This window comes from Triticum urartu, chromosome 2 (genome assembly GCF_003073215.2).
Source record: "Triticum urartu cultivar G1812 chromosome 2, Tu2.1, whole genome shotgun sequence".
NCBI classification, from domain to species: Eukaryota; Viridiplantae; Streptophyta; class Magnoliopsida; order Poales; family Poaceae; genus Triticum; species Triticum urartu.
In genome coordinates this window covers 590397717-590407784 of record NC_053023.1, presented here as the reverse complement: position 1 = coordinate 590407784, position 10068 = coordinate 590397717, and the positions used below count along the sequence as shown (strand labels likewise).

Here is a 10068-nt window from a genome sequence, read left to right as displayed (position 1 = left end):
TCATATTTGTACATTATTAATTGTTGCGACCACCATGCAAAAAAAATAAAAAATTGTTGCGGACCGTAATGTGTAGACACCGGTATGACACTCGGACTAAAACTAAAACAAACACTTTTACTAAATTTCAGTCGTCTGTTTTGTAATTGGCTTCAGGTCGTTTTTGTGGCCGTCAGATCGTGTACCAATCTCAGCGTTGCTTGCCTCTTCCTTCTATCTGTGTTTCTCATGCGTGCGTGCTGGCCTGTTGGGCTTCAGGTGTTTTGGGTTATGGGCTTTTATTGGGTTGCGGAGGAGTGCCGGCGGAGGAAGTCGTCGGCGGCGGCGTTCAACGGCAAGGGCTGGCGGCAGGTCATGGAGGGCGGCCAGCTGCCGGCGAGCAGCTCTCAGAAGAAGGAGGTAAGCTGCGGGGAGCACCGGGAGGAAGGAGAGAGTAGTAGGGAAAGGAGGACGGCGAAGCTTTTCCGTCGGGTCCGCCACCAGCAATTGCTCGTCGGAGAGGCCGGAATCAGTCGTCAACGTCGGTCGGGTGGAAGGTGCGGTGAGTTATTCCCCTCTCCCCCATGAGTTTTCTCGCTCAGCTTCACTTCATTTTCCTGCATCTGTCATCGCGCGCGTATTAGATGATTTTTGTATGGTGTCTGTTCTTAGCTCCCACACGAAATTCATGTGATAGCACAGCGGCCTTCCGATTGTTAGGTCACTGAGATTGCGGTGCTCGTGCCCTGGGCTGTGTGTTCAGCTTTTCTTAATTTCTCTTCAGATTTGTTGTAGATTGGGGGAACTCAAACTCAATAAATTTATCAGCCATTCTTGTATTTTCATTTCTCAGTCCTGTGTTTCAGTTCATCCAAGTGTACTTCCGTGTTTAGTTCATACAAGTGTAGTGTGTTTAGTTCATACTGCAGGAAATCAATCCATTCAAACCATGCATTTGATTGTGATCCAATAAAAATTTGTTGAGCTAGCTAGCTTAAAGAGCGAGTAATGAAAGGAACTAAGTACTGCTGTTCCCTAGCTATCTTCAGATAGCAATGAGCTTAATAGTTGCATAGACGTATATATGTAGTTTTGAGTCTGGATGTAGCGTGTGAAAACAACACATGCATCATTAGTAGCACTATGATTTCGAATGCAAGAACTTGGTAGGACATGCAGGAGGTATTAACTTTGTTGTCCTAAATCTTTAACCCCTTAGATAGTGCAGTATGTAGTTCCAGCCTGTGAATAATTGACAACAGAAAAATGTTCCAGTGGGAACTAGTAAGTAACCAAGCAGTATTCAATGTCTGTGGACTGAATGTGGTGCGTGAAGTTTGTGGGAGTTCAGGGGGTCGTGTAGTTTATGTGTGAACTGGTAAGTAACCAAGAAGTAGCTGTACTTTTTTGTTGTTGTTTATGGAAGTACAGGGTGGTTGGGGACTGTATGAAGTTTTCATCAGCCATTTGTTTTTAGCAGTTTTCGCGTGAAGTGATAAGAATTTGAGTGTGTTCTTACTGCTGGGTACTTATTTTATTTCAGTTAGTGTGTCAGTTTTTCAGTTCCTTTTTGCTTTTTTGCAGTTTGTAGTATTTATTCTTCAGTACCTCAGAATCAGCACCTTAGTATTTATTTTAGTCTTTCAGTTATTAGTCTCAGCTTTTTAGTATGTTCAGTTTTAGTTGTTTTAGTAGATCACTTTCTCGGCTTTAACGCTGATTCACTTTTAGTCCTTTTAGTAGTTCATTTTCTCAGTTTTAATGTATTTGTTTCAATCATTCATTCAGTTTTCAGTTTTTAGGCATCGATATTCCTAAGGATCAGTACCCTAAGTGTTTCAGTTGAGTTCTCTTCAGTTATTTGTTAAGTCTTCAGTTATTTGGTCTGTGTTTATTCTTTTTCAGTATTAATCTTCTTTATTTGAAGTTATTTCAGTCTCAGCCCTCACTATTAGTTATCGGTAATTAGTCTTTCAAATATGTTTTCAGATCAGTCATCAACCATTTTTTGTGTTAAGATCAGTCTCAGTCATTTATATTTTTATCAGTTGCTCATATTTCTTCATTTCTCATCCTTCTATTCAGTCCTTCTTTCTTAGTCTCTTAGGTTCTTAGCTCCTTAAGTTTTTCAGATTCTCATTCATTTTCACTACAACAGGCCCCACCTATAGCAACGGATTTTTCCGTATCTAAAAGTCCATATATGCGTTGTTAGTGTCTTTACCAACGCTTTGGGATGCGTTGCCTTATCCAGTGTTGCTAGCGCATAATGCAACACTTACACTTCCGTTGGTAAAATGGACCGTTGCAAGAGTACAACACATAAAATCGACTATTACAACACTTTTATACGTTGGTGGGTTAATGTGCAGGAATCCAAATATCATTGCTTGAAAGAATTTGCAACGCTTCAGGTGTTCATGCATATATTTTTAATAATAATATGAAATTAATGCTCTAGATAATGGAAATAACTATCTATATCAGGTGAGGAAAAAAATAAAAGAATATACTCACAAGAGAAAGAAAACATATATATTGATAAAACGGTTGGATTACAATAGTGGATATGAAAGGGGTACATCATCCAAATGTGATGCATAATCTAAATATATTTTTGACAAAGAAACTTAAACCAAAAGCATTCATCAACATCCCTACAACTTAACAAAAACTTAACCTAGGAACAACATCCAACAAGAACAACATCCCTACAACTTAACTAAAACTGAAAGCATCCATCATCATCATCATGAACCAGAACATCATCATCATCATCATGAACCGGAACATCATCATCACATCGTTGCAATATACTTGTCACACCCATATAATCATCCATATATCTTTTGAATCTACAAGGAAAATAACAAAATGAACTGTTAACACACAATGCATTGACATGACGCAACTAATGATAGAGGCAGGATATTAGAGTGTAATCTTTGTTGTTTCTGCATTACCAAGAGTATTGTAGTAGAACAATAGGAAGAGTGAGAGAGTATACCTTCCATGGTATCATCTATGACTTGCTCCATAGCGCCCCCTTCCATCCAGTTGGTGCATGCAACTGCAAAACCAAGGGAAAAAGGTGCAACACAAGTGAAGCGTCATCAAGTTCCATCTATTATATTATTTAAACAAGAGACAAACAAGCAATCATGTTCATCCACACAAATTAAATTATCTTGATCATCAATTTTATATATTAATGATTAAGATTAAAAAGATGTAGTATTACGTACAAATAAAATGATGTAAAAACAGTTTAGCGTGTCACGTGCACATCTTTCATCCAAGTCTTATATGCCTTTTCTACTAAAAAAAGATATCTCCAAGACAATCACATGCAAACTCATACGTTGCTATTGCATATTATGGGTGCCAACTATAAGGAATAAGGAAGAGTCCGACCACCACACAAAATATTAAAAAATCCATGTGGACTCATATATATTACTAAAATAAAATCAGCCGCATATGCCTTTTTCGTACACCATTGATTTCTTCATTGATGATTGGGATTAACAGATATGTGCAAGTTATGTAACACCAATCTTATGCGCGTACAAGTATACATAATCTTACATAATGATAAGTCCAAAAGTGCATGAGCGAGATTCTCAAGGAAAAGAAAAAATGAGGTCCGTCAATTCATCAAATATGTATATGCATATATCTATGTTTGTGCCCGAGACAAACAAGGTACTGTAGGCCAATCCGGCCAGCCGGCCAAGCCGTACGCTAATTCCATGCATGTGACATCATGCTTCTATCACCCATTGATTAGGATGTGTTTTCCATGCTTTTTTTAATTAAAAATTCCATTATGAATTCAAAGAGATACCAAACTAGGCACTATTTGCATGAATGTTGTACATGCATACTAGCGTATCTAATAACAAAATATTTAGGCAGCACATGCAAGTATATGCGACTAGAGAAGAATGAAAGACTGACTCATGTGAATAAGAAAAGAAAAAGAAGGTTAACTAGCTTGCTGATATGCTTAATAATTTAACAAGCTTCAGCAAAATAATAACAAGTTTACTTTATCCAGTCAACTTTATGTCTTTTTCGTGTAGATGCATCAGATTGTACATTTCTAATTTTAAAAATATACGAGGTAATTGCCGTGCGTTGCAACAGGGGCATACGTATTTTGTATGCAATCTTCATGATTAACCTTTCATACCATCATGCACATGCTTTGCTATGGAACCACAATAAAGAAAGGTCGACTAATTTGTCAAATGAGTACAAATTCAACTATCATTTCAGCTATCGCACATGTAATGTTTTCAAATTCAATATTTTTCAACTAACATTTGAACTACATTTGCAATAGCTATCCTTATATAAGAGCACTCCTTAAACAAACCAATTTTTTTTTGAAATGTGCTTATCTGTTCAAGGGCTAGCAAAGGCGAGCGTGCACTGAATCTTTCCCAGGAGAGACCTGTTGGAAATATGCCCTAAAGGCAATAATAAAATTGGTTATTATTATATTTCCCTGTTCATGATAATCGTTTATTATCCATGCTAGAATTGTATTGATAGGAAACTCAGATACATGTGTGGATACATAGACAACACCATGTCCCTAGTAAGCCTCTAGTTGACTAGCTCGTTGATCAATAGATGGTTACGGTTTCCTGACCATGGACATTGGATGTCGTTGATAACGGGATCACATCATTAGGAGAATGATGTGATGGACAAAGACCCAATCCTAAGCCTAGCACAAAGATCGTGTAGTTCGTATGCTAAAGCTTTTCTAATGTCAAGTATCATTTCCTTAGACCATGAGATTGTGCAACTCCCGGATACCGTAGGAATGCTTTGGGTGTACCAAACGTCACAACGTAACTGGGTGACTATAAAGGTGCACTACAGGTATCTCCGAAAGTGTCTGTTGGGTTGGCACGAATCGAGACTGGGATTTGTCACTCCGTGTAAGCGGAGAGGTATCTCTGGGCCCACTCGGTAGGACATCATCATAATGTGCACAATGTGATCGTTACGGAACGAGTAAAGAGACTTGCCGGTGACGAGATTGAACAAGGTATAGGGATACCGATAATCGAATCTCGGGCAAGTACAATACCGCTAGACAAAGGGAATTGTATACGGGATTGATTAAGTCCTCGACATCGTGGTTCATCCGATGAGATCATCGTGGAACGTGCGGGAGCCAACATGGGTATCCAGAACTCGCTGTTGGTTATTGACCGAAGAACGTCTCGGTCATGTCTGCATGTCTCCCGAACCCGTAGGGTCTACACACTTAAGGTTCGATGACGCTAGGGTTATAAAGGAAGTTTGTATGTGGTTACCGAATGTTGTTCGGAGTCCCGGATGAGATCCCGGACGTCACGAGGAGTTTCGGAATGGTCCGGAGGTAAAGATTTATATATAGGAAATCCTGTTTCGGCCATCGGGACAAGTTTCGGGGTCATCGGTATTGTACCGGGACCACCGGAAGGGTCCCGGGGGTACACCGGGTGGGGCCACCTGCCCCGGAGGGCCACATGGGCTGTGGGAGGTGCGCCTTGGCCTACATGGGCCAAGGGCACCAGCCCCAAGAGGCCCATGCGCCTAGGGTTTTAAGGAGGGAAGAGTCCCACAAGGGGAAGGCACCTCCTAGGTGCCTTGGGGGGGAGGGAAACCTCCTCTTGGCCGCCTCCCCTTTCCCATCTAGGGCTGCCGCCCCCCCTAGGGGTGGGAACCCTAGAGGGGGCGCACCCTCCTCCCTCTCCCCTATATATAGTGAGGCATAGGGGCTGCTCATAACACGCGATCTGATCTCTGCCTGTTGGTGCAGCCCTCCCTCTCTTTCTCCTCATATCTCGCGGTGCTTGGCGAAGCCCTGCAGGACTGCCACGCTCCTCCATCACCACCACGCCGTTGTGCTGCTGCTGGATGGAGTCTTTCTCAACCTCTCCCTCTCTCCTTGCTGGATCAAGGCATGGGAGACGTCACCGGGCTGTACGTGTGTTGAACGCGGAGGTGCCGTCCGTTCGGCACTAGGATCTCCGGTGATTTGGATCACGACGAGTACGACTCCATCAACCCCGTTCTCTTGAACGCTTCCGCTTAGCGATCTACAAGGGTATGTTCATAGATTGATGGTCTCTCCATAGATTGATCTTGGTGACACGTAGGAAAATTTTGAATTTCTGCTACGTTCCCCAACAAGACCATGCCCTGCAAGCTGCTGCCGTTCGGCACTTGCTACTGCAAATAATCCACACAGGCTCGATGGTACATGAAGCTACAGAGAGAAAGATAGGAGGTCAGAGGTGTTGATAGCCTGCTCCGCACAAGCCTCCGCTCTACTCACATCCAGCAGCAGCCAACCTACTGCACAAGTGCAGATCCAGTGATGGCCATGCTCACCTCTACACGCTGCCGGTCTGTGATAGCTTGAACAATAGTAAAATAAACTTATACAAGTTAACTCACCTCTTTATTCTAGTGTTGTCATTTTGATTCCGGTGAGTTTTGCAACCTTTGTCACTCCGTTAACATCCTTCTCCATGCACCTTTTTATCTCTGTAATTCAGAAACAAAAAATGTATTTGCAAATTAGAATTCGAGCAAGGCAAAAAGTTAGCCAAATCATGTTTGAAGCAAACAAAGCCAATTGCATATGTTACCTTCCATAGTTGTTACTTTGACGACAATTCTGATTTCTCCTCCGAGTTCTACATACAGATACAAGACTGTTAGAGAAATGATAGAGAGCATCTTATTTCTGTTCTTGTTAGAATGGACATATTCAAGAAAAAAGACACAAAGAAGCCACTGAAACCAGGCTGCATGGAGCTCAACATACTTGCAAATCTAGCTCAATATCTATATTTTCTGGGTGGTCGTTCCTCTTTACTGAGCAATGAGGAACACTGGCCTGGCCCCTGGTGCGCATGCAACACTACTGGGGAAATCTTATTGTGATTACGCTAGCTAATATGCTCTGTCTTGGCCCCTGGCGCGCATGCAACACTGCTGGAGGGGAATCTAATGTGCATATGATGGATAGATTTCTGCCAAAATCCAACTTTAGAGGTAAATTATTGATTAACAGGAGTGGACCAACTCACCTGAAGCCAGAGAAGGAGGAGAAAGCTACATGGTTGCTTCGTCCCGAGTAGCAGCAAGGCTGTCCAGTGGCCGTTACTCCCTGCACGTCTACAGGAGAAGAGAAGAGTAGAGGTTAAAAAAGGGGAGAGAGATAGGACGGAGCAAGGGGAGAGGGTGGGATGCACTCACCGGATGAAACGAGGACGACATGGCCAACGGCGCCGGAGCCGACGCCCGAAACCCTAGGCATGGGGGGAGGGTTGCAGGTGGGCTTTGGTGGCCGCGAGCGCCGATCTAGGTGGATGGGAGGGCGCCGCGGTGCGAGAGGACCTCAGGATGTGTTTCGCGGTGGCGGGATTGGCCGAACGTCGCCGGAAGCAGCCACCGCCGGTGGCGCAACGAGGAACCGTGTGAAGAGAGAAATTGGATGCGCGAGGGATGGGTGGGTGGGGGTGCGGCGGATCCGGTAGCCTCCGGGGTTGTGAGATGGAGATTGGAAGGAGAAGGGCCGGCGGCGAGGTTGGGCGGAGGAGGGAGACGAGACGGTTGGTGTCGGCGATTTGGGAGAGACCAGGGCAATCGGAGGCTCTGTTTCTCGCGTGTCTCTCTCTCCTTTCCTATCTTTATTTATTTCCATATATGTATATCAATCTGCAATGCATATGCTGCACCGTGTATATGCGTATCTATTATTAATTTTACAACGAATAGTCAAAATGTTGTACAATTTGTGTTGCTTTATAAGGGGTATCCTTGTAGTGTTTTCTGTCTTCTCTAGTTCTCTGTTTCATCAGTTGCTCTCATTTCTCTTTTTTCATCCTTTTATTCAGTCTCTCTTCCAGTCTCTTAAATTCTTAATTCCTTTGGTTTTTCAGTTTCTTTAATTTCGCAAGTTTCCCATTCATTTTTCCGTCTTCTCTGGTTCTCAGTATCATCGTTTGCTCTTATTTCTTCATTTTTCGCATCATTTTATTCGGTCTCACTTTCTTAGTCTCTTAGATTCTTAATTTCAATCTTTCTTCGTTTGTTCATATCCAGTCTCTCTTTAGTTTTCTCAGTCTTATTCAGTCTATCTTCAACTTCTTTTGCTAGTCTCTTATTTTGATCTTGCAGTCAGTACCCAAAGGCATAAATTATGTTCAGTAAGTCCCTCCCCATTCACTTATGTTTAGTATTTTCGCTGTCATGTGCAGCACCAAGTGACTCTTCATCTGTTTTATTTCTAAAATATGGGTAGAAATTTAATTAAGCTCTAGATGGGGAACATGGAGGTATGATTTATCTTCTAGTTGTGTTATTCAAGTATATTTTTTTCGAGCATGGTGTTATATTTTCTTTTTACGGCGAAGCAACCTGCACACACAAGCAAGAGGATGATCATAAAAATTCTTCTTCATCAAGAACCTTGTTATTATTGTGATCCTCGATAAAACCAAGCAATACACGGTGAAAAAACCAGATTTTTCTTCACTAATATGCATGAGTAACGTTGTGTATCATTCGCCCCGACGGGTCGCATTCTTTTCCGCTCTTGGATTGAGTTTTTCAGTAGTATATTATAACAAATCCTAAGGATCAGTACCCTGAGTGTTTCACTTGAGTTCTCTTTAGTTATTTGGTCAGTGTTCGTATGAGACATCAACGGATGGCCGCATCTACTTCAACCAGGGCTGGAAGGAGTTCCTCATTGGGACCGGTCTTGGGGTTGGCACAAATGTTCTAATCACCATGAAGACCAATGTGCTCAATGAACTAAGCATGATGGTTGCCCTTGACACCATCTAAGTACCAGTTGAGGTCAATAAGCGGAGTCATAGCAGTAATTGGGGTACTCAGCCTCTAAGTAGGTATCAACTATCGACCATATGTAATCGGCCTCGAGTCCTGAACTAGTTTGAACGTGTGTTGTTGATGTGTCGCAACTTTTATCATTCCCGCAAGTGAATATATGGGATAAGCATGTGTGGATGTGACGCCTATTATTCCTGGTGGAAGGAAAATCTTTGGTCAGAATACGATCGTAGTTTTTGTTAAAAATAGGTAGTATTGAGGATGGAATTTCTAGAAAAAATTTGTACAGAGTATATTACGACACACATATTATATTTTGTTGGGCTAGCTAACGTTGTGCATGCATGCATCAAGTTAGAGTGGATACGTTGTAGTCACGTGCCTGCTCTTTCGAAAATCTCATGCGCGTTCACCACTTATATCTTGGAATCTGTATCTATGGATGAAATTATATCGTACCAAGGTGTATATAGTTCTGCTTGTGCCTTGGAATATGGATGTAGTTTTTATTTGGTATGTATGTTTACAAATAAGACTACGAGGAATTAACTAGAGTATATGTAGTGGATTGTATTTTGTAGCAGCAATACAATATGGAGTATATCATAAAAGAGAGTATTTTCTACAACAAATAATAATAATAAAAGAGAGTATGATCATATATGCCGCCGGCGAGGATTAATTATTTGGTGACATTGTGAATCTTAATTTGTGTACACTCAAAGTGGGAGTATGTAGAATGACTAAATTTTAAAAAGAGTGATAGAATGGAGTAGTTTTACAACAAATTAATGCGTATGCAGTATGTTGTATTCTGTTAAGGAAATATGGAGTATCTCCACTTAAGAAAGTATGGAGCATGTAGTATGTTGTATTCTGTTAAGAAAGTATGGAGTATTTCCATTTTAGGAAGTATGGAGTATGCAGTATGTTGTATTCTCTTGAGCAAGTATGCAGTATGTAGTATGTTGTATTCAGTTAAGAAAGTATGGAGGATTTTCCTTCTAAGAAAGTATGAAGTATATTGTATTTGAAAAATCTACTCCCTCTGTTCCGAAATAGTTGTCGTTGAGGAACTTCTCCGGCCAGGTGAAAACAGGAAAAAGTACCAAACTACCCTCAATTTGAAATTCTTGTCGCCGGGGATCTTCGTCTTCCTCCATCGCTCCTCCCCTCCGCCAGGCTCCACCCCACTGTTGCAGCTCCGGTGTCCGT

At 41.8% G+C, this 10068-nt stretch overlaps 1 long non-coding RNA gene across 1 annotated transcript; it reads left to right on the top strand.

Annotated features, from left to right (window-relative positions):
- Positions 1–231: 231 nt before the first annotated feature.
- LOC125538976 lies at positions 232–9202 on the top strand. The gene is made up of 2 exons (XR_007296601.1): positions 232–541; positions 8674–9202. It is a non-coding gene; the product is annotated as an uncharacterized LOC125538976 (long non-coding RNA).
- The last annotated feature ends 866 nt before the right edge of the window (positions 9203–10068 follow it).